The 23,512-nt window shown below is 45.9% G+C and overlaps 1 protein-coding gene across 4 annotated transcripts in view; it reads left to right on the top strand.

Moving 5' to 3' along the window:
* Positions 1-15,224: 15,224 nt before the first annotated feature.
* LOC140739345 (CXXC-type zinc finger protein 5-like) overlaps positions 15,225-23,512 on the top strand; it is a 29,344-nt gene continuing 21,056 nt past the window's right edge. Inside the window, exons 1-2 of one of the 4 annotated variants that reach the window (XM_073067561.1) lie at positions 15,270-15,349; positions 15,458-15,519. The gene's annotated coding sequence lies outside the window, so the exon portion shown is untranslated. Of the gene's footprint in view, positions 15,350-15,457; positions 15,520-16,477; positions 16,532-23,512 lie in introns of those variants that run through there. The other 3 variants (XM_073067562.1, XM_073067560.1, XM_073067563.1) reach the window with 3 other exon arrangements.

Raw genomic sequence — 23,512 nt, 5'->3', positions numbered from 1 at the left:
AATCAGTCCATGACTACTGGAGATAATGAAAGCAATTTGTAGCCCCTGACTCCTTGAGAAGGCCTCTGGAAATTCTGGATGTGGATTCCATAAGGACATGGATGGAAGAGTTTGAAAATTCCCTTCAGCCATCCTAGAATGTTTTCTCCCCCCATTCTTTGGTCTTCATACTTTCTTCCTCAGGTAGAAATATAAATTGCAGTATTATAACAAGAGCACAGCACATGAAATTAGTCTCAGAAGGAGCTATTATTTGGGTACCAGGATGTTTTTTTGGAATCAAGAAACCATCAATATCTGTGCACATACAGTACTTCTGAGCATGTCCATACCAGATGTCACATTGCTGAAGGTGCCTCTACTGTACATAACATACATAGTTAACATGAATCGGTGTCATTTGCTGTCTTATTGAGAACTCGATAATACAGTTAAAATGGTTCTTAATAAGAGTGCAGCAGCAGGAAAGGCATACCCATCCTACCCCTCTACGATGCATTACCATTAACTGTAATGGGATTATCTTTTCCTTACAACACGCATAAAATGCTGGCAGAATTCTGCAGGGCAGGCGGTATCCATGGAAATGAATAAACAGTTGTGTTTCAAGCTGAGACCCTTCATCTGGACTGGAAAAGAAGGGGAAAGAAGCCAGAAAAAGAAGTTGTGGGTAGGAGGAGGAGGAGGAGGAGGACAGGTTGGGAGTTGCTAGGTGAGGCCAGGTAGTTGGGGGAGGGGAGACCGGTGGAAAAGGCAATGAGCTGGAGAAGGAGAAACGTGATGGAGAGGAGGGTGGATCTTGGAAGAAGGGGAAGGAGGAAGGGCACCAGGTGGAGATGATAGGCAGGTGAGGAGAAAAGCGCAGAGGCCAGAGTGGGGAAGTCAGGAATAGGGAGGGGGAGGGGGAAAATTTACCAGGAGTGGAAGGAATCAATGTTCATGCTATCAGGTTGGAGGCACCTAGACAGAATATGAGGTGTTGTTCCTCTAACCTGAGAGTGGCATTATTATGGCAGAAGAGGAGGCCATGGAGTGACATGTTGGAATGGGTTTGGGGATAGGAAATGAAATGGTTGGCCACCGGCAAATTCTGCTTTTTGAGGATGGAGCTGAGGTGCTCAACAAAGTTGCCCCCCCAGTCTATGCCGGGTCTTACCTATGTGGAGGAGGCCGCGCCAAAAGCACCAGATACAGTAGGCAATCGCAACAGTGTGGTAAACTATGTATACCTGTCTGGACACGCCCCTCTGCTGACTGCTCCTGTGGCTCTTCCCACAGACCCCTGTATAAAGGCGATTGGAGGCACTGCTCCCCCCTCAGTCTCCGAGATGCTGTGCTCCATTTTGCTGCTAATGAAAGCCTATCGTTCGCCTTCCATCTCCAAGTGTTATTGATGGTGCATCAAACAGATTTGCATATGAAGTGCTGCCTCACTTGAAAGAGCTGTTTAGGGCCCTGAATGGAGGAGGTGAATAGGCAGGTATAGCACTTCTGGCACTTGCAAGGGTAAGTGCCAGGAGGGAGATTAGTGGGGAGGGATGGGAGGACAAGGGAATCATGGACGGATTCCTGCAGAAGTCAGAGAGTGGGGGGTGGGGGGTGGTGGGTAAAGATATGATTGATGGTAGGGTCATAATGAAGATGGCAGAAGCTGTGGAGAATGATGTGTTCTATGCAGAGGTTCATGAGGTGGTAGGTGAGGACAAGAGGAACTCTATTCCTGTTAAGATGACAGGAAGGTGGTGTGAGTGCTAATGTCCAGGAAATAGAGGAGATGCAGGTGAGGGCAGTATCAATGGTGGAGGCATGGACCCCTGTTCTTTGAAGAAAGAGGACATCTCTGATGTCCTAGAAAGGAAAGCCTCATCCTGGGAACAGATGTGGCAGAGACGATGGAACTGAGAAAAGGGAATGGCCTGTTTACAGGAGACAGGGTGGGAAGAGGTTTAGTCAAGACTTCTCCCACTTACAGTAATTTTTTCACCTCCCATTTCCCTCTTCATTTCCACACTCTTATCTCTTCTCTTTACCTGCCCATCACCACTCCCTGGTGCCAATCCTCCTTCCTTTTCTTCCAAGAACAACTCTCCTCTCCGATCAGATTCCTCCTTCTCCAGCTCTTTGCCTCTTCCACTTATCACCTCACAGCTTCTTACTTCATCCTCCACTCTCCCTCACCCGCCTGGCTTCACCTCTCACCTTCGAGCTTGTCCTCCTCTCCTCCCCCGCCCTCTTATTCTTACTCCTTCCTTTCTTGTCCTGAGGAAGGGTCTCGGCCCAAAGCATCAACTTGTTCACTTCCGTAGATGCTGCCTGAACCGGTGAGTTCTGCCGCATTTTGCTTGTGTTATAAGGGAAGTCAATCCCATTAAATGGTGCTAATGGTGATCACCGGAGTGGTGTAGGAGGGATGCATGCTTTTCCTGTGGCTGCACGCGTGTTCAGCAATACACGGTTAAGAAACATTTTAACTATATTATTGGGTTCTCACTAATTCAACAAATCAGCGATGCATACTGATGTATGTTAACAGTGCAAGTATTTTGTGTGTGTTGCTTTGGATTTCCAGCATCTGCAGGATCTCTTGTTTTATCTTTTTCTTAGTTTATTTCTTTGTTAATATTTTTTTCTGGCTGTCAGTATGGTTTTACAATTACTTGGCTCATTTAATTGTATCTTTTTCAGGGTGCTGATCTTTACAGTGAGTTGTGTGCCAGATCTTGAGTGGCTTTCTCCTGATTCCTTGTCTTCTGCACAGGCCAGCTACCGCCAGATATTGGTGAACGGGTGTGCACTCTCCTTGCAGGACAGCATGATTCAGTGAGGGAGCATAGACTCACAGAAGAGGGGAAAAAATGTTGTCAAAGTCAAACTGGTGCCTATTTTTATATGCACAAGTACATGTATGCACAGGTGCAATGAAAAACCTGCACCAGCAAATAAGATTTTTTTTCTTTGCACCTGTATCACCAGAAAGTCACATTGATCAAGGGTGTTCGGGCATCCAACTTAACTCAGTGAGGAAGAATGTAAATCTATTGCATTTCAGTAAGGCCAGGCTTTCTGAAATCATTGGAATGATTTTTCAAAAAATGCAGCTTTTTTCTTGCAAGGCTTCTTCTCCTTTTTCGAACATCGAGGTCTCCTGCTTTGCTGAGCAGCTTGTTTGAACTGTTAGTGTGTGTGCACAGAAGTGGCTCAACTGTGAAATATGAAAGCAAACAGCAAAGGAGTCACATTCCTTGCACCTGCTACCAGAAGGAAACAGAAGGTAGTTGTGCCTGTTGTGATGGCAGCAGCCACAGGTAGGCTTGTAATTAAAATGGAAAGGAAGTGTATAGAGCTGTAGTTCCAATGGAACAGGTTAAGGGATCCATTGAGGTGAACATGGCAATGATGTTCATAGCTCTGCCTTCTTCCAGACAGGAAATGAAATGTGTTGCTACTTATACTTGTACAAGGCTCTGAATTCAAAAGTTAAATATAATTAATTCACTCTCACTAAAGATTGGCATATGCAGACAGAATGCAGCTTTGCAATATTGTTGATCTCCTAAGGTGCAGAGTGCCAGTTATTGCAGGTATAACACTTTAGAAGCATTGCATATTGAAAGAAGTAGAAATGCCTCAACTTTAGAGGATGTGTGATCAAAAATAACAAATTGTGTTGCTCATTTCCCAAGGTACGTGGAACACAGGACAGTACAGCACAGTACTTTGACCCACAATGTTGGGTCAAATTTTTTGCCTACTCCGCGACAATCTGACCCTTCTATCTGACATAAACCATAACCCTCCATTTTTCTTTCATCTACATGCCTATCTAAGAGATTCTTAAATGTCCCTGTTTCATAGTGCCAAGGTTTTGTTTTAATTTACTTCCCATCTGCATGGGTTACCATGGCAAGCTGGTCTTTGGATATTAAACCAGCAGAGCTGTCCACTGATGATAGAGCTCCCTGGTAAGCCATTGGTTTACAATGCCACATGTTCCAGGATACAGTAATCTGGCCAGATCATGCCATGCATTAAGGTGTGCACACAGACTGGAATAAGACACACAAGAGTGAAAGGGCAGACCATTGAAGTGCTGAAAGAAAACTTCTATTTGTTAGTGGGACTCTGCAATAATTGGCAAAGTGGTTGTCAATATTCTTGGCTGTTTATTACATGCTGTTCAGCTTTTCTATGCTGAGGGAACATTACTTGCCTCGTTTTGTATGACAATCAGTTGAAGAACAGGAGTTTGAGCTGGAAAGTGGAAGAAGAACTAGAGAAAAAGGGAGGAAGCACTGACAGTCTTTTGTTAGTCAAGAATGAAACAACGGGATGAATAACCAGCATTCCTCATGTCTTACCTTCCCTCCGTCACTGACCATTACACTGTTTGGTTGCAATGCAAATGTAAAGGTCAACACAAACTAAACACCCCAAACCAAATTTATAATTGACTATAAATGCAGTTCTGGTGTTCTGTATACATATGTAAACTAATCACGTGTTTTCTTTGTTCTGATGAAAGACCATCAACATAAGAAATTAATTCTGTTTCTCTCTCCACAGATGCCAGCTCTCCTGCTGCACGTTCCCAGCATTTTCTACTTCTACCTCGGGTTTCCAGCAACCCCAGTATTTGCTTTTGCATTGGCTGAGTGTCTGGGTGTCTGCCTTCCATGATCCATTGCTTTCTACACACTGATGCTCCACGTGAGTCCTGCTTAGTTCTACCAGGAGGCAGATGTGATGATGCGTGTCATGTAATGTACTTAGCTGATATACTGTAGCTGTTGTGGTTGAATAGCTTGTTTTATGAGCAAGGTGTGAGAAGTAGTGTGAAACATGAAGCAGGGCTAAGTGGGTGAACTTGTGGTGTTATATATAAATATTATTGGTGAATTCTGATTGATAGAGATTATTGGCAGGAGAGTGATGAGAAGTGGTGGAATGAGTAGTACCTGAGACTATGATGCGTTTGCTGGGATTGAGCATTTACAGATTGTATCACTGAACTTGACCATTAATATTAAATCATTAATATCTCATGCACTGTATGTAGGCCTGTAGCGGTGTGCTACACGCAGCGCTAAAATAACGACACGGAGTCAGTAAACTGCAATCAAAGATAATTTTATTCGAACTTCACAGCCTTGCTTTAAAGCCTCCCTCATCCCGCCCTCCCCGGGCGTGGATGCTGTAAGGGACACGTACTCACAAACCCCCGCAGGCTTTTTCCCTTTGTTGCGGACCTGGCCTTTGTGCCTGCGCGCTGGCTATTTGTGAGCCGGTTCGAGTGCGCTAGGAAGTGGGTCACCACATAACCCCCCCCCCCCCCCCCAGAACCGGCGATACACCCCCCAATGTCCACAGTCTGGGCCGGACCCGGTTTGGGAGGTCGGCTTCTGTGCCGCGGTGCCAGAAACTCGACCGGTTGCGCCATGTCCACATGGGCCGGTTTGAGTCGGTCCACCGTGAAAACCTCCTCTCTCCCCCCAACGTCCAGCACGAACGTGGACCCGTTGCTCCTGAGCACCGTGAACGGCCCCTCGTAGGGCCATTGCAGCGGTGGCCGATGCCCGCCCCGTCGTACAAACACAAAATTACAGTTCTGCAGGTCTTTGGGTACGCAGGTCGGGTTCTGCCCATGCTACGAAGTGGGTATGGGGGCCAGGTCACCGAGCCTCTCGCGTAGTCTGCCCAGGACCGCTACGGGTTCTTCCTCTTGCCCCGTTGGGGCTGGTATGAACTCCCCGGGGATGACCAGGGGTGCGCCATACACCAACTCGGCCGACGAGGCGTGCAAATCGTCTTTGGGCGCCGTGCAGATGCTGAGTAGGACCCAGGGAAGCTCGTCCACCCAGTTAGCTCCTCGCAGAAGGGCCATGAGAGCTGACTTTAGGTGACGGTGGAAACGCTCCACCAGTCCGTTCGACTGTGGGTGGTAGGCAGTTGTGTGGTGCAGCTGTGTCCCCAAAACGCTGGCCATCGCTGACCACAGGCTGGAGGTGAACTGGGCGCCTCTGTCGGGGGTAATGTGGGCCAGTACACCAAAGCGGGACACCCAGGTGGCGATCAGTGCCCGGGCGCAAGATTCGGAGGTGGTGTCGGTGAGCGGGATCGCCTCTGGCCATCTTGTGAACCGGTCCACGATAGTGAGGAGGTGCCACGCTCCACACGACACTGGCAGGGGGGCCCACGATATCCACATGAATGTGGTCGAAACGCCGGTGGGTGGGGTGGAACTGCTGCAGCAGAGCTTTGGTGTGCCGCTGCACCTTGGCCATCTGGCAGTGCATGCACATTTTGGCCCATTCACTGACCTGCTTGCGGAGTCCGTGCCAAACGAACCGGTTGGCTACCAGCCGGACAGTTGTCCTGATGGAGGGGTGCGCTAAGTTATGAATGGAGTCGAAAACATGGTGCCGCCAGTTTGCCGGAACAACGGGGCGGGGTTGGCCGGTGGTGACGTCACAGAGTAGGGTCCTCTCACCTGGGCCTACGGGGAGGTCCTGGAGCTGCAAGCTGGAGACTGTGGTTCTGTAACTCGGGATCTCCTCATCTGCCTGCTGCGCCTCTGCCAGCGCCTCAAAGTCTACCCCTTGGGCAAGGGCGTGAATGTTAGGGCGAGAGAGCGCGTCCGCCACGACATTGTCCTTACCCGAGACATGCCGGACATCCGTCGTGTATTCAGAGATGTAGGACAGATGGCGCTGCTGGCGGGACGACCAGGGATCGGACACCTTCGTGAACATAAAGGTAAACGGCTTGTGGTCCGTGAACGCGGTGAAGGGCCTACCTTCTAAGAAGTACCTGAAATGCCGGATTGCCAGGTACAGCGCCAACAGTTCCCGGTCCAAAGCGCTGTATTTGAGCTTGGGTGGCCGCAGGTGTTTGCTGAAAAATGCCAGGGGTTGCCAGCGCCCCTCGATGAGTTGTTCCAGCACCCCACCGACTGCCGTGTTAGATGCGTCCACTGTGAGGGCGGTAGGGACGTCCATTCTGGGGTGCACTAGCATCGCGCCGTTCGCTAAGGCTTCCTTCGTTTGAATGAAAGCGGCGGCGGACTCCTCGTCCCAGGTAATGTCCTTGCCCGGACCGGACAGCAGGGCGAACAGGGGGCGCATGATTCGGGCAGCTGAAGGGAGAAAGCGGTGGTAGAAATTGACCATACCTACAAACTCCTGAAGGCCTTCGATCGTGGTGGGTCGGGGGAAATGGCGGACCGCATCTACCTTAGCGGGCAGAGGGGTTGCCCCGTCTTTAGTAATCCTGTGGCCCAGGAAGTCAATGGTGTCGAGCCCGAACTGGCATTTGGCCGGGTTGATTGTTAGACCGTATTCACTCAGACGGGCGTAGAGTTGACGGAGGTGGGACAGATGCTCCTGACGACTGCTGCTGGCTATGAGGATGTCGTCCAAATAGATGAATGCGAAGTCCAGGTCGCGTCCCACCGCATCCATTAACCGCTGGAACGTCTGTGCGGTATTCTTCAGGCTGAACGGCATGCGGAGGAACTCGAAAAGGCCGAACGGGGTGATGAGAGCCGTTTTGGGGACGTCGTCCGGATGCATCTGGATTTGATGGTATCCTCGGACGAGGTCTACCTTGGAGAAGATCCGTGCGCCGTGCAGGTTTGCTGCAAAGTCCTGAATGTGCAGCACAGGGTAGCGGTCCGGTGTGGTAGCCTCGTTCAGCCTGCGGTAGTCACCGCATGGTCTCCAGCCCGCTGTCGCTTTGGGCACCATGTGCAGGGGGGAGGCCCATGGGCTGTCAGACCGCCAGATGATCCCCAATTCCTCCATCCTCTTGAACTCCTCCTTCGCCAGTCGGAGCTTGTCCGGGGGAAGCCGCCGAGCACGGGCGTGGAGGGGTGGTCCTTGTGTTGGGATGTGGTGCTGTACGCCGTGTCGGGGCATGGCTGCCGTGAACTGCGGTGCCAGAACCGATGGGAAATCCGCCAGGACTCTGGTGAAGTCGTTGTCAGACAGCGTGATGGAGCCGAGGTGTGGGGCTGGCAACTGGGCTTCTCCCAGGGAGAACCTCTGAAAGGTCTCGGCGTAGACCAGCCTCTGCCTCGGCAGGTCGACCAGCAGGCTGTGAGCCCGCAAAAAATCCGCGCCCAGAAGCGGTTGGGCTATGGCGGCCAGCGTGAAGTCCCATGTGAACCGGCTGGAGGCGAACTGTAGTTACACCGTACGGGTGCCATAGGTCCTTACCGTGCTGCCGTTCACGGCCCTCAGGAGGGGACCCGCTGCCCTGTTGTGGGTGTCGTAACTTGTCGGAGGTAAGACGCTGATCTCGGCACCGGTGTCAACCAAAAAGCAGCGTCCCGACCTCTTGTCCCACACATACAGGAGGCTATCCCGACGGCCAGCCGCCGTAGCCATCAGCGGCGGCTGGCCCTGGCGTTTCCCGGGAACTGGCAGGGCGGGCAGCAACAGCGGGCTTCTGCACCCCACCGCTGGTGTTAGAAGCACCATTGTTCGTTGGTCTCCCCACCCCTGCCTCTGGGGTTAGTGGGCTCTGCTGCCGGGCCTGGTCTGGTCTGCTGCTGGGAGCGTGGCCTGGTGATCTGTGCACGGATGCCCCACTCACCTTCTTGGCGTTCCACAGCAAGTCCGCCTGGGCTGCCACCTTCCGGGGGTCGCTGAAATCCGCGTTGGACAGCAGCAGGCGTATGTCCTCGGGCAGCTGCTCCAGGAATGCCTGCTCAAACATGAGGCAGGGTGTGTGTCCGCCGGCCAGAGACAACATCTCATTCATTAAAGCGGATGGAGGTCTGTCCCCCAAACCATCCAGGTGCAGTAAGCGGGCAGCCCGCTCGCGCCGTGAGAGTCCGAAAGTCCTTAGGAGCAGGGCTTTGAATTCCGTGTACTTGCCGTCCGCCGGGGGAGACTGTACGAACTCCGCAACCTGGGCCGCTGTGTCCTGGTCGAGGGAGCTCACCACGTAGTAGTAACGGGTGTCCTCTGAGGCTATCTGCCAAACGTGGAATTGGGCTTCTGCTTGCTGGAACCATAGGTGAAGTCGTAGCGTCCAGAAGCTTGGCAGTTTCAACGAAACCGCATGAACAGATGCGGCGTCGGTCATCTCCGGTCCAAAAACCGTTTGGACCGTCGGGGTCACCAATTGTAGCGGTGTGCTACACGCAGCGCTAAAATAACGACACGGAGTCAGTAAACTGCAATCAAAGATAATTTTATTCGAACTTCACAGCCTTGCTATAAAGCCTCCCTCATCCCGCCCTCCCCGGGCGCGGATGCTCTAAGGGACACGTACTCACAAACCCCCACAGGCTTTTTCCCTTTGTTGCGGACCTGGCCTTTGTGCCTGCGAGCTGGCTATTTGTGAGCCGGTTCGAGTGCGCTAGGAAGTGGGTCGCCACAGGCCCTTCATTTATAGTGGGTTCTGACCACGTTCACAGAGACTCTCCTGCTCTTATTTTGTACCTCCTCTACAAAGGACATTGTCAATAAGCCTGGTTCTCTATCAGGCTCTGGTGTTTCCCCAGTAAGATTCAATTCATTTGACATTGTCAACATTTACTTCAACCACATACAGTGAACTCGGTTAAGGACTGCAAGTATGGCAGTCTAGCTGTATTTTATGCTTACAAGTTATGATTTTGGATTTCTCGGCATTGTGTGTAGCCAATAAAAATCACGCTTTGTGTTGGATGTGATCAGAAATCATTAAACTGGGTAGACAGCCTTAAATTGGCATGTAATTTATTTTATAAACTATGGTAATCAGTTAGTCTTTCATTGTAATGTCCTCAACTGTTTTGAGATTGGTGCAGTATCTCATTTAGCACTGTTTTCAATTCACTGTGAAAAGTTCAGATTGCAGGGCCGATTTACAATTGGCATTCTAAAATATGTTCCCTGTTTCTCGATGCACCAAAGCTGGGCTGATGACCAAGTGTGTAGAAGCAATAAAGTCACTTTGTTTGATCACACAGACCCTCAGTGATGAGCTAAAGCACGCAGTGGAGATGAAGTGTATTGCAGAATGGAGCACATGTTGCAAGTACCGGTATGTCTGGAATTAAATGCTGAAATTCTTTGGCTGGAGGATTAGCTTAAGGGCTTCAGCAGCTATTGACCCCAGAGCTGCCGAGGTCACTGGACCTGCCCATGAGTTGATAGGTTATAGTCAGTAGCAACAATTCATGCAGCCACTTTAGAGTTTCCAAGCAACAGACACTTAAGTAAGGAAGTTCAGGTCTATGTGCTGCATTATCTGACAAAGCTTCCGGAGGCAATGGTGTATGTGGTCACTACTGGGCCATATAGAATATATACACATCTCCTGCTGCATAGGTAAGATTCTAAACTCAGGCATCTCCTCCCTTGTTGGATTCCTCAGAATAGGTGGATATTTCAATCCACCTATTATCTGGGACATTCTTGAATTACTGGAGAAATTTGCTTTAAGATGGCAATGGGTCTGCTTCATTAAGATACCTATCAACTTTCACTTTAAATATACCCAATAACTAGGCCTCCACAGCCATCTGTGGCAATACCACAGATTCACCACCATGTGGCTAAAGAATTTCCTCCTCATCTCTGTTCTAAATGAACGTCCTTGTATTCTGAAACTGTCCCCTCTTGTCCTAGACAATAGAAAACATCCTCTCCACGTCCTTTCTACCCAGGCTTTTCAACATTCAATAGGTTTCAATGAGATAACCCAACATTCTTCTAAATTTCAGCGAGTACAGGCCCAGAGCCATCAAATTTTCCTCATAAGTTAACCCTTTTATGCCATAAGGCCATAAGACAATAGCAAAATCAGGCCATTTGGCCTATCGAGTCTGCTCTGCCATTCCAGCATGGTTGATTGGATTTATTATTATCCCTCTCAACCCCATTCTCCCCTGCCTTCTCCTTGTAATTTTTGACACCTTTCCACATCTAGAACCTATTAAACTCTGCCTTAAATATACCTAGTGACTTGGCCTCCACAGCCATCTGTGGAGATGAATTCCATAGATTCACCAGCCGCTGGCTAAAGACGTTCCTTCTCATGGCTGTTCTAAACAGATGTCTCTCTATCCTGAGGTTGCACCCTCTCATCCTACACTCCCTAAACTATAGGAAACATCCTCTCCACATCCACTCTATTTAGGCCTGTCTAGGCTAAGCTTGAAATCATTGTCATGAACCCCTCAATGATTGGTTCTTGATTAGTAAAGGTTAGGGAGAAAAGGCAGGAGAATGGGATAATATATCAGCCACGATGGAATGGCAAAGATGACTTGATGGGCCAATTGGCCTAACTCTGCTCATTTGTCTTATGGATTCTGGACTCTGGTAGCTATTTGCTTCCTTGATTTTTAAAATAGTTTTCACATAATGTTATTTAGTTGCCTAAATTCTTTTTTCTGTGTCACCTTGCCTTCAAGGGTAGGTTTCAGTAATTCTAAGAAACTAATGGAAGTAGTTTTGAAATTAAATCTGTTCTGGGGTGAGAAGTCAGAGGAGTATTAATGAGTGTGCTGGAAGGGGAGGGTCTGTGAAGAGAGAGGGAGCTGAAGTGGAAATCAATGAAGGGGTGTTGAGTAGGCGGGTGGGGGCGAGAGAAGGGGAGTATGTTGAGTGGTAGGGATTTGAAGGGACCATGAAGATGTTGAGTGATGGGTGAAGGTGCTTGTAGGAAAGAAGTGGACACTGGAAGAAAGGGGGGTGCAGAGGAGATGGGATGGATGAAGGGGAATGGCTGAGAAGAAAGGTAATGGGTGAAGGAAAATGAGCTGAGAGTGGGGTGAATGAAGGATTGGGTGCTGAGAGGGAAGACTGGGTAAAGGGGTAGGGTGCTGGGATGGGCTGAGTGAAAGGGAACAAGCTGAACTAGAGTGAAAGAGGAAGCAGCTATGACAGGTGGATGAGTGAGCAATGAGGTTGCTGAGAGAGGGTTGGCTGATGGAGGGAGACAATTATGAGAGAGAGAGAAAGTGTGAGAGAGACTCTGAGAAAGAGGAGAGAATGTGATTAAGGGCATGTACATCTGGTCTGGTCTCCCATTGCCATGGATCTTGGGCCCGATGACTCCAGGAATGAAAGCAAGTCTACCTGCCTAAAGTTAAGTCACTTTGAAACATCACCACAATTGTGTGATTGTCGTCAGGTGATCTGCATAGAGAAGTGTAATGCCTTTGAGCTAAAAATAGTTGGTGGCCTAGGGCCATTTTCTAACATTATATATTTTCCCCCAGATTTCCAAATGACCGGCAACTCAAAATGCAATGTTCCTCCAGACTGAGATTGGCTGGTGGGTATCCATTCCTGGAATGGTGCCACTTCGAACTCAGCTTGGAATTCATGATGTTGCAGAGAAGGTTTCAATGGTGTTTATGTTCAAGAAGCTGCAGTTGATCATCCATGTAATCCTGAAACTGACTTTTCAGATAAGGCTCAAAACACAGTACAGTGACAGCCTCCGTGGACAGTAATTTTTACACAATTGAAAATGTGTTTTTTTAAATATAAGCAAATATAGTTTAATTGGCCCACTGGACATATGAGAATAAAGGTGGATCTTGAGACTAAATTGTAAACATAAAATTGTACATCGGAGATTTGGCACAATCATATGCACTCTGTGGTCACTTTATTAGGTGGACCAATATTTGTTAATGTTATCAGCCAATCATGTGGCAGCAACTCAATGCACAAATGCCTGCAGATATGGTCAAGAGGTTCAGCTGTTGTTCAGACTAAACATCAGGATGGGGAAGAAATATGATCTAAATGACTGACTGTAGAATAATTTTTGGTGCCAGACAGAGTGGTTTGAGAATCTCAGAAACTGACGATCTCCTGTGATTTTCATGCTCAACAGTCGCTAGGGTTTACAGAGAATGGTGCGGAAAACAAAAGTATCCAGTGAGAGGCCGTTCTGTGGGCAAAAACCTTTTTGTTAATAAGAGGTCAGAGGAGAATCACCGGACTGGTTCAAGCTGACAGGAAGGTGACGGTAACTTTACAAAAGCAATGTGCAGAAGAGCATCTCTGAATGCACCACGTGTTGAACCTTGAAGTGGATGTGTTACAGCAGCAGAAGACCATGGAATACACTCAGTGGCCCCTTTATTAGGTACCGGAAGTACCCACTAAACGTATATTCCATTCAAAATGGGCAGAGCTAGAAAAGGGAGTCCAATTTTTAGAAGTTTTAAGTTTGGTTCTGTAGAAAAATTGTTGAACAGCAACAAAACATTTAAAAAGTAAAAATAAAGGAACATTAATGCAAAAGCCAAGTGTTCATTTTTATAGAGCAAACACAAGGAAATCTGCAGATGCTGGAAATTCAAACAACAACACACACAAAATGCTGGTGGAACACAGCAGGCCAGGCAGCATCTATAGGGAGAAGCGCTGTCGACGTTTCGGGCCGAGACGTCGACAGCGCTTCTCCCTATAGATGCTGCCTGGTCTCCCGAAACGTCGACAGCGCTTCTCCCTATAGATGCTGCCTGGCCTGCTGTATTCCACCAGCATTTTGTGTGTGTTGTTCATTTTTTATGGTTGCTGAGCATCTGAACTCTGATGCTATAGATATATATATTTCTCAGGGGTTTAACAAAGCTAAATGTACAAGATTTTCAGAGAATATTTTGAGAATGCACTTTTCATACGTCTTTTAGAACAGATAACAAAACTCAGTGCCCTGTATTTCACAGAACCGGTAACAATAGTGTTAACGACATTTATATTGACGCATTATCAACTCTCATCTTTTTTTCTGAATAGCTAGCAAATAGCAGCTTTGCAAAGTTTTGAATTCTCCAAATCAATCCAATACTTAAAGCACGTGTATCCATATCAAGGGCAGCTAAAACAGAATTCTGTTAACCTGCTCTTTAAAAATACCCCTCAAACGTCCACGTGAGAAAAATTAGTCCCGCACCCCCACTAAGCACTCAATTGCTAAAATGATTATGACAGGAAAGAAAAAGAGCCACTTGAAAATTTCCCTTCGAAACTTGGAAGTCCTGGGAGTACATTCCAGAGGTAAAAATAGTTATCAAAAGTCACAGGAGTAAAATTTTAAATCAATGACAAAAGACCTTGTGTAGATGAAATCATTGAATAAAAGCACTTAATCAGCGTTATGCTGCCTGCCTGGTACAGACTGGTGACAAATTTGTTCAAAATTTTTTTATCAAGAAAGTCGTGGGAAAACGGTATATTATACCCAAGTATGAATCCACTAAAAAGTCAATAAAACATCACCGTAATTCAAAAGCAAATCTAGTGTTGAATCACTATTTTTATGAAATGGAAATTTAAAATAAACTTCAGTTATCGCTTACTGTCATCAGTTTTAATATTAAATATAATGCTCAAGGCTTGTTGAATCAATTTTCCACATTTGTGCCGGACTTGAGACTTTTGCTTAATTCCCCCTTAAATCCAAATATGCGGATGTGCGATTGGTTCAGATGTGATCACTCGAGCTAACCTCAATTTAGTGGGCTTGAGGTTTTATTTTTAAAATAAACCGTGCACACATTATGTGCAACTGGAGTTAGTTCGGGGGGAAAATATGGAGACTGAAGCGAGAATGCAGAGCGTGTGTGTGTGTGTGTGTGTGTGTGTGTATGGGGGGGGGGGGGTGGGATTCGACAGTCCGACTGTGAAACACAAGATTAAGGCAGTCAGTGTGTGGTGACTGTGTGTGGATGTGTTGTTTGCTGGTTGCAGAAGCTCAGCCCGATCGATGCTCATTGATTGTCCCTGACGAGCTGCTCCACTTTCCAACCAATGTCAGCCTGTCTCCGGCTAGCCAGGATGGGGGAAAAATGAAATTAAGGAAAATCTCTGCCGCCCTGGCGGTGTCGTTTCTACACACTTCACTTGGCAATCTGCCGAATCCAAGAAGCACACCGAAAAGATGGACTGTAGTCTAACGGGGGGATCTGATAAATGTTAAATGCTTTCCCAGAGCGCGAATTCGCACATTTCAACATGTTGCAAATACTACAAGCGGCTCTACAAAATACAGGAACATTCGCCAGTGACATATTCATATGGGAAGTGTGCATATAAAATAAAACTGGCCATTTATTGTGAAACTTCTCACGGCGATTTCTGTACGGCTACACATTGCTGAATGTCATATTTAAAGGCGAGCCCGGAAAAGTGCGAAATTTTATTAGCAGTTGCGCTGAGTTATATTTTAGTTCAAAAGGTTAAGCCATCGGTTCACCTAGATCCAGTTCGGTTTTTGTAGCGCGCTCCAAAAATCTATGAAATGTGTTTGCATGTACTTCCAGAGCGATCTGGGATGTAGAGGAAGGCTTGCAGGAATCGGAAGGTTGTAGCCCCTCACTTTGTGTTATTAAGTGAGTTTTTGCAACACAGTTACCTTACAGCACAGTTTTACATGAGATTGTTATTGCTGCTTTGAAGTGTGATTGTGATCTGTGTCTTTGGGTTTGTTTGATCTTCAGTGGTGCAGCTCTTAGACACTGGCTGGACAGGCACATCCCTCCCTCCGCTGGAGCTGGCTTTGGTAGGTGCGGGGAAAAAGGGCCTGTGTTTGCAAATATGCAGATGTTATCATACCGAAATCTTAGTGTGCTGTACTGGATATGAGGCAAAAAAATTGCAATATTTTGGATGGCCGGTGGGGAGGAAAAGTAGTTGGTTTTGTGCCGGTAGTGAATTATCGTAGTGTTGGTCGCAGTTAACATACGGGGTTCCGTTCATTGGTGCAAATTATATATAAAAAAGGAAAACACACAAAAGTATTTGATGTGAATTTGTAGCATGGATATTAGTCCACGCTGCCTACCGTATGACCCGTGTAGTTTGTAAATTGGCGAAGGCATGTTTACAAATTTAAAGCGAATCGTGTGTATTTGTTTCTTTTCCACTTCCTTTTTTTTTCATTTTTATCCTTTGCAGTTTATGGAGAGCAATGTTTGTCAATAGAGTGTTTTGTTAAACAATGCTTTTCTTTCAAACGATACGCGACCATTAATCGAGAAGTTATGGCTATTATCATTGACAATATGCATCTATGTTTTATTTTCTAAGCCAACATTCACTAGGGGACCCCCCCCCCCCCACACACACACACACAGGACAAGTATCTATTAATTGTTGGACTTCAGTTATGGCTCAGTGCTACAGAGTAAATATATTAACGACAGTTTGATAAATGGGAATAGCGCTTTGGATCAAAGCTGCGTTTTGTTGAGTAACTGTAAAACGGCAATGCCACCTTTTAAAGCACACCCTTTGGTGTGAATTAAGAAGTGTTCGCGAGATTACAGTCGTAGTGATTATGGGAAGTTAAATAAAACAAAAATTTGGAATAAATGGCAGGAACTGTGCAGATAATGTGGATATTTGTGCCTTACAACAGAGTTGTTGAATAAATTTCTTGGATAGGAAGAGGGAGGATTTCTGATTGGCTTTATAGGGTCCTGAATGACATCACCCCCATGTCTCAGAACAGTCGTTAGGGGAACGATTGGTAAAATGCTAATATCTGCCAGGTAATGGGGTAGGAAATGCAGGTGTGTGTTTATCCATATATTTTTCTACTTTGTACGGCAAACGATACAGAAATGTTTAATAAAAACTGCTCAGTTCAAAACAGATATCCAATGTCATCATGATATGAATGCATATTTTGGTTTAAATGTGATTAAATAAGTTACTGGAGAGTTAATTAGTCTATCAGATGTGATTGATTATTTTAATGACATCAGGGTAATATATTTTGACAACGACATGCTGAAAATTATTGATAATTCATAGTGTAAGATTTCATAAATAAACTTTAAAAATGTACTGAATTTTGAAAACTTTCAGTGTATGAGAGATGGTTAGTTTGAATATCAATTGACTGTGTAGGTATCTGCTGTAGGACTGCATTATGCTTACTTGGCTTCTATCAACTGAGGCAGCAATAGAAGTGATACTTTGGGGTGGAATAGGAAACAAAATGATAATATTTGCATTCCTGATAACTGTACAATGATTTCTTTTGCAAAAAGCATATGTATGGATGCCAGATAAGTAATTTTGTAGGATGCCTGAATATTGAGGTTGCTGTGACTGCACAGGCATTTCCCCCAGTGGTGTGATTCATCTTGCATTGACCTCCGCGACTGCCTGGTGGTTTGTGCAGCAGAGGAAGCACAAGGAAAGCTGTTACCTTTTGTGTTTATTGCAGGAGTCAGGCTCCATGATTCTGGTGGTTCATTGCAAATACTTCCCCCTTTCCATAAAAAATCTTTCCATTTTAAACAGTTTGAGTGCCTTGTGGATATTCAGGTGGCAAGTGAAAGGTGCTATATGAATGTGCTGCTGGAGTGCAGCAGAAGTTCATGTGATTCAACCTCAAAATGAGTCGCTGCTTTCAGAAAGGAATACAAATATTGTGGATAGGATTCAATTAGGTGTGTGTGTGTGTGTGTGTGTGTGTGTGTGTGTGTGTGTGTGTGTGTGTGTGTGTGTGTGTGTGTGTGTGTGTGTGTGTGTGTGTGTGTGTGTGTGTGTGTGTGTGTGTGTGTGTGTGTGTGTGTGTGTGTGTGTGTGTGTGTGTTCAAAGTAATTGCAGTTCAGAATTCTATATCTACAAATAATCTCTTACAAAGGAAATCTTGTAGTCTATAAAGAAATGGTGTATTAAATCAGTGTAATATTGAGGGAAACATTTTCCTCAAAGCTTGACAAGTCTGCCAGTAATGGATTAACCAAACTCTTGAACACCCTATTCTCTTTTCCCTTCCATGGTTTGCAACAAAAAGGGAAATTGGGGTTGATCAAGAAAGTTTAACCCACTGGTGGTAACTTTACCTTGTCTACAAACTATAAATATTTCCCATTTACTGAGACGAGCATGCAGAGGCAAGAGAAATGAAGGTGAGATTTTAATGTGCTGGTCACAATAGTGGAAAACTGATTTAAACTTTTTATTAAAATAAGGTTCTCTGCATCCATGAATGATCTTCGGTTGTTGAGTTATCTGGAGTAGTTCTACATTATGCTATGGCTGCTGTAGACCAGTGCTTATTGATGGATTATGTGAGAGTGTCATCCATGGAATGTGATTTAGAAATGTGGGAGTTTAACATACTCTTATGTTCAAATAATGGCTAACTGAAATGAGACATTTGTAATTCAGCTCCAAATTTAATTTTAGGAGCATAAGTTAAATCAAATATGTTGCTAATATATACAATTATGAAAATGACACTATTTAACAACCATAGATATAAGTGAACCATAGATCTGCAACTTGCAGCATCTGTCTCTTGATTTTACAGGACGTCTGCCTTTGTATACTGTTGGGGTTGCTGTGACTTCATCACCATCTTTCCCACTGACTGTCATTCATTTTGCACTGACCTCTACTACCTGGTTAGTTGTACATGCAGCTGAAGAAATAAGAGAGAGCCTCTTACCTTTCTTGTTTTTGTAGGATTCAGAGCTGATGCTTTTTCTCATATTCATTGCTGAAGTCTGAGTAAGGTTTTAAACTTTTCTAAACACCTGAAGCCTTGCATCACAGGAGATAATTCCTCACTTTTATGACCTTCTTAAGATATTTTGGGGAAATAAGTAATCAAAAAAGCTGTTTTGGCAGACTGATAATGTAGATTATATTGAAGGCAAGACAGCATTGTGAAGCATTTTTGAGTTGTGTGTCACAGTACACGAATGAAAAGGAACAACATCTTTAATGGGAGAGATATGTGGTTCATAGAAGATAAGGTATACTTATCTGAGCGCCCTAATGCACTTCCAGTTGTAAAAGCTCTTGCCTTTCTACAACAACAGTTTCAACAAGAAACTCAGTGTTGTGCCTGAAGTAGCATTTGGACTTTTAAAGCCTTGACCTTAATCTGAATCAGGATCCATTCATAATTTGTTGCAGAGCTTTGTTTATGACTCTGACTTTCAGATTCAGTTTGAATTTAATTTCAATTAAACATTTTTTTTAAAAAAAATGCCTGATTTTTATCTTACAGTGTTGGCAAAATTGTGATGTTTAATTTAGTGTGTGATGTTTATTTTTAATTTCTAGCAAATAGACATTTTATCTTGAATGTTATTTATCTTTCTGAATATTAGAGATGTTCAGGAATAAGTGAAGTTCTGGTGGTCTGACAGCTAACTGCAAGTCTTTTGGCCCTATGCCATTTGCAAGATTTCTTTTGGCCTTGCCCCACCCACCGGTGAAATGGCTGTCTATGAAGAACTCACTCAAGTGCACGTATTTATCAGATTCTTGCCCTCCTTCTTGCCTCCTTATCACTGCCCATTCAAACAGCTTGACGACGGTGAAAAATAAAAGCAAGTGCACATTGAACATTGCAATCCAAACTTAAAGATTTTAACTAAGCAACCCTTAGAGGCTTTATATGTCCCTTGCTTTAATGCTGCCAGTTGCTGCCAATCAGCTGGTGGAACATTGCAGACTTCAGTTGAGGAGAGTGAAATGGCAGTGGGAGATTACACAGAGTTTCTCTGGACCTTAAAAGCCTGGCTATGCATTACTACTTCTTCAAAGGTAAAAAGTACAAAGTAAATTTACTATCAAAGTAAGTATATGTCAGCACATACTACCCTGAGATTCATTTACTTGCAGACAATTACAAGGAAATAAAGAAATGCAATAGAATTTATTAAAAAAAAACATAGACTGACAAACATCCAGTGTGCAAAAGAGGGCAAATTGTGCAAATAGTAAACTAAAAATAAATAAATAATCCTTAGAATATGAGCTGCAGAGTCCATAAAAGCTGGTCTATATGTTGTGGAGTAGTTCAGCATTGAGGAGAATGACTGAATAAGTTATCCATGCTGGTTCAGTAGTCTGATGGCTATGAGGTAATAACTGTTCCTGAACCTGGTGGTGTGGAACCTAAGGCTCCTGTACCTCCTGCTTGGATGATGGGGGCCCTTGATGCTGGATGCTACTTTCTTACAGCAGCATGCCTTATAGATGTGTTCAATGATGGGGTGGGCTTTGCTTGTAATAGACTGGGCTATATCAGCCAATTTTTGTGGAGTTTTATTGCTCTGACAGGTAGTAGCATAGGCTATAGTTGAAAGGCAAAGGATGTGAGCATGAATGATGTCTTCCCAAGACAAGGATGTGGCTCAGGGAGGCAGTGTTGCTCCCCTGGGCAGTGCCTCATCAGTATTAATATCAATGGCAATAAGGTCACTAGACTGCCTGCTTACAAGTCCCTTTACACCACAGCTCCGATGGTGGCAGCCAGATATTATTTGGCAGCAGACTGAGCTTCCACAGCACCACTCTGAAATGAAGTGAACACTGAAATAAAAGTTGCAGTATCAGCCGCGAGGCACTGCATCACAAAACTGCAGATGGAGTTGGCCAGCACTTCTGTGATTTAATGAACAAGTTCAAAATCTTGCTCAAGACCCGGGCCAACTTGACATCCAGTCTCTTCCAGCTTTCTGACATTGAGACTGGGCTCCTTGGCATTTTTTCCAGAGTACCAAGTATTCCCTGTCTGCTTCCTTCCATTAACTGCCAAATTCAAGTCATCATCTGAGTCCCCTGCAGCTGAACTCTGTGCAACTTCACCCTCCAGTGTTTGTGCCTCCTATGATGACTGTGGGCCAATATGTTCAGTGTCTTCCATATACAGATTTGCCTCTGCTCTCTTCCCAAGTTATGCATGTTGTCAGTATCTACACTGGGAGCAGATGATGGTGTATCTTCATCTCTGTCATTTTACTCCTGTCCCTGGCCAGGAGGTGGTTCCCTCTCAGAGAGCCAGAGAGGGAGCATAAAAAGTTCAAGAGGGCGGAGGGCAGTTAGCATGCACCAACCAGTTGGCAAATCGGATTTGACAGCTAGGGGGTTACCAGGAGGAGGCTATCGGAAGAAGATGCTATGATTTCAACAGGAGGCGTTCCAGTGATAGCTGGCACCATCTCTTCAATGGTGGTCATGAATTGCTGATGTCTCCATTCAACCATATTGCGCAAGGGGTAAGGAAGTCTGTTAGTAAGTATCACACAATGTATTTGGGTGATGTGGCTGGCATGATTGTGAAGTGCAAGTCTTCATGCGTACGATTACATAGGCACAAGCATAGCACAACCAGTCCACTCCAGAGTTGATGAGCTTCTTCTGAACTTTCCTCATCAGTGCAACCTTCTGGTCCCTTTCCCCTCATGTTCATGTCCAGCTTCCCCTTAAATGTATCCATAATCTTTGTTTCATCTATTCTGTTTGATAGTACGTTTCACATGGACAGTAAAGATCAGAGAGATTCTGATGGGACTTTCTGAATGTCAAGTGAGAATCATAATTCTCAGTGGCTGTACGTGGATGATGGTGGTGTGAGTATCATCTGGGACATGGAGTGCATTTTGTACTACATCTGATACTCACAGCTCCATTGCTGACCTTCACCAAATTGTCATCTTGTCATCAAGCACTCAACTCTTGCAACCAGGTCCTCAGCACTTGGCTCCTGGCATTGATCTCCCAAGGTCATCTGTTCTCAAGCCATTCTGATTGTATCTCCTCAGTTCTGCCTTCTTTGTCAAGGCCTGTAATACAACATCAAAAAATCATGGAGTCTACTCCTTTCTGTGTTGCCCAAACATCTTCTGGTACCTGATCTGCTCATTTAGAGTTGCAGGCTAACTTTCAAAGCTGGTATGTGTTATGATCCTAACATCATTTTTGGATGCCGTTGAACTTGCATTATTGGGGCTTTCACTGCCTTGATAATAACTGAAAGATCTTACAGGGCTATTGTACTTATAAATATCCTGTATTAATTATTTTATTTAAAAATGTTTTCTGTTTGTTAGATTTTCCCTGAGTTTCCTTTAGCTTAATGTTTTTAATCAAAGGAATTTGTGATGAACATAGACAAGTGGTTCCCAAAGTGGATGATATCATCCCTCCCCTGGGGGTGGTGGGAGTTTCCAAGGGGACGGTAAAGATAAAGTGGGTGGTGGGGAGCGCACAGTAGCAAGGGGGGCAGCTGAGGAATTACAGGTTTAACTTACAGAATTTGAGCCTCATAATTGATTACAATGATCACGTAATCACCTCATCACTTTCTAACCCACCGTTCTCTTAGACTTTGCTCGAAGTGCATGATAGTTGTTGAAAAGCAATATGACACTTCTGCACTTTGACATATTATGAGAAATCTGGATTGAAGAAACCGTGTTATTTCTAGGCCTAGCCCATGCGTTATTGCCGTTCACTATTGTAGTACAGTATTAGCTAGTATGATTCCCATATTCCAGGCACGCAGTGATACAATTCCTGTGATTCTGAGATACATCCTGCGGATGCACTAGGACAAATCATCAGTGATGTAACCTGTGGTCGTCGGGTGTTTAGGGTCTTTCAACATCATACACCCTTGCCCAGGTGACCCAACCGGGGTTGATCAGACCCTGGCTTGTGTCCTAGCAGCCTTGGCCCACGGACCACCCCTCCTGATCTGGAGGCTCTCTTAGCGGCCTCTCTGATGGTCCTGATCGCTTTCCTCTTGCCAGCCCCAGTGCTGCCAAGTAGGGTGTAGACTCTGCAGAGTGAGCGGCCGGCAAACCCCTGCACCCCACTTCAATGGGCTCGCGGCGAGCCTTCCAGCCTTGCGTCCAGCACTGCTCCACCAGCTCTCGGTACCGGGCCCGCTTCCGCTCATTTGCCTCCTCAATGCAGTCCTCCCAGGGAACTGTCAACTCGATGAGGACAACCTGCTTCGAGGAAACTGAAGAAAGGACTACATCTGGCCTCAGTGAAGTTGTTGCTGTTTGGTCGGGAAACTTCAGCTGCCTCCCCAGGTGAACTTGAAGCTGCCAATCTGATGTGGCGCTAAGCAGGCCCGATGACGATGCTGGTCGGGGCTGACGTAGGGGCTGTGCTCCGGCTCCGACAAAGGAGTGACCATCCCCCAAGGCTTTAGGGCAGCTGCTAAGGATGTGCTCCAGTGATCCTCTTCCTGGACAGAGAGGACATGCTGGTGTATCGCTCTTGCCGCAGACATGCAGGTTTGCAGGGCTTGGCAAGACATCATAGACGGCCTGGATCATAAATTTAATACGCTGTGGTTCTGCCTGCCAGATGTCAGACCAGGAGGATTTTCCTCCTCCAGCGCACCTTCCCACCTTGTCCATGCTCCCTGCTGCCGCATGTCCGCTATCCTGCTATTCCTCTCCTCTTCGATGCCTGGCCGCACTTCCACCAGGACTAGTTGGCGTCTGTCCTTGCCTTTGGCCTTGTCACAGCGAGGTTGTGAAACGGAGCCCAGCCCCGCTCGCCCAGTTGACACTGTCCCCTCCAGAGCCCTGTGTCTCAGCCGGGTCTCTGCTACCACCAGCCCTTCCTGTGCCTTCCACTTCCTTCCCATCCGTACCTGGATGTCTGCTGCTGCCACTTTAGGGTCCTCGGAATCCCTGTGCGGGAAACCCTGAACTCCTCATCCAGGCTGCTGAAGGGAAGCCGCAGTTTATTGCACCTTCTGTACAGCGCTGCGCCG

This window comes from Hemitrygon akajei, chromosome 15 (genome assembly GCF_048418815.1).
Source record: "Hemitrygon akajei chromosome 15, sHemAka1.3, whole genome shotgun sequence".
Classification (NCBI taxonomy): domain Eukaryota; kingdom Metazoa; phylum Chordata; class Chondrichthyes; order Myliobatiformes; family Dasyatidae; genus Hemitrygon; species Hemitrygon akajei.
This window is presented reverse-complemented; position numbering and strand designations above follow the sequence as displayed.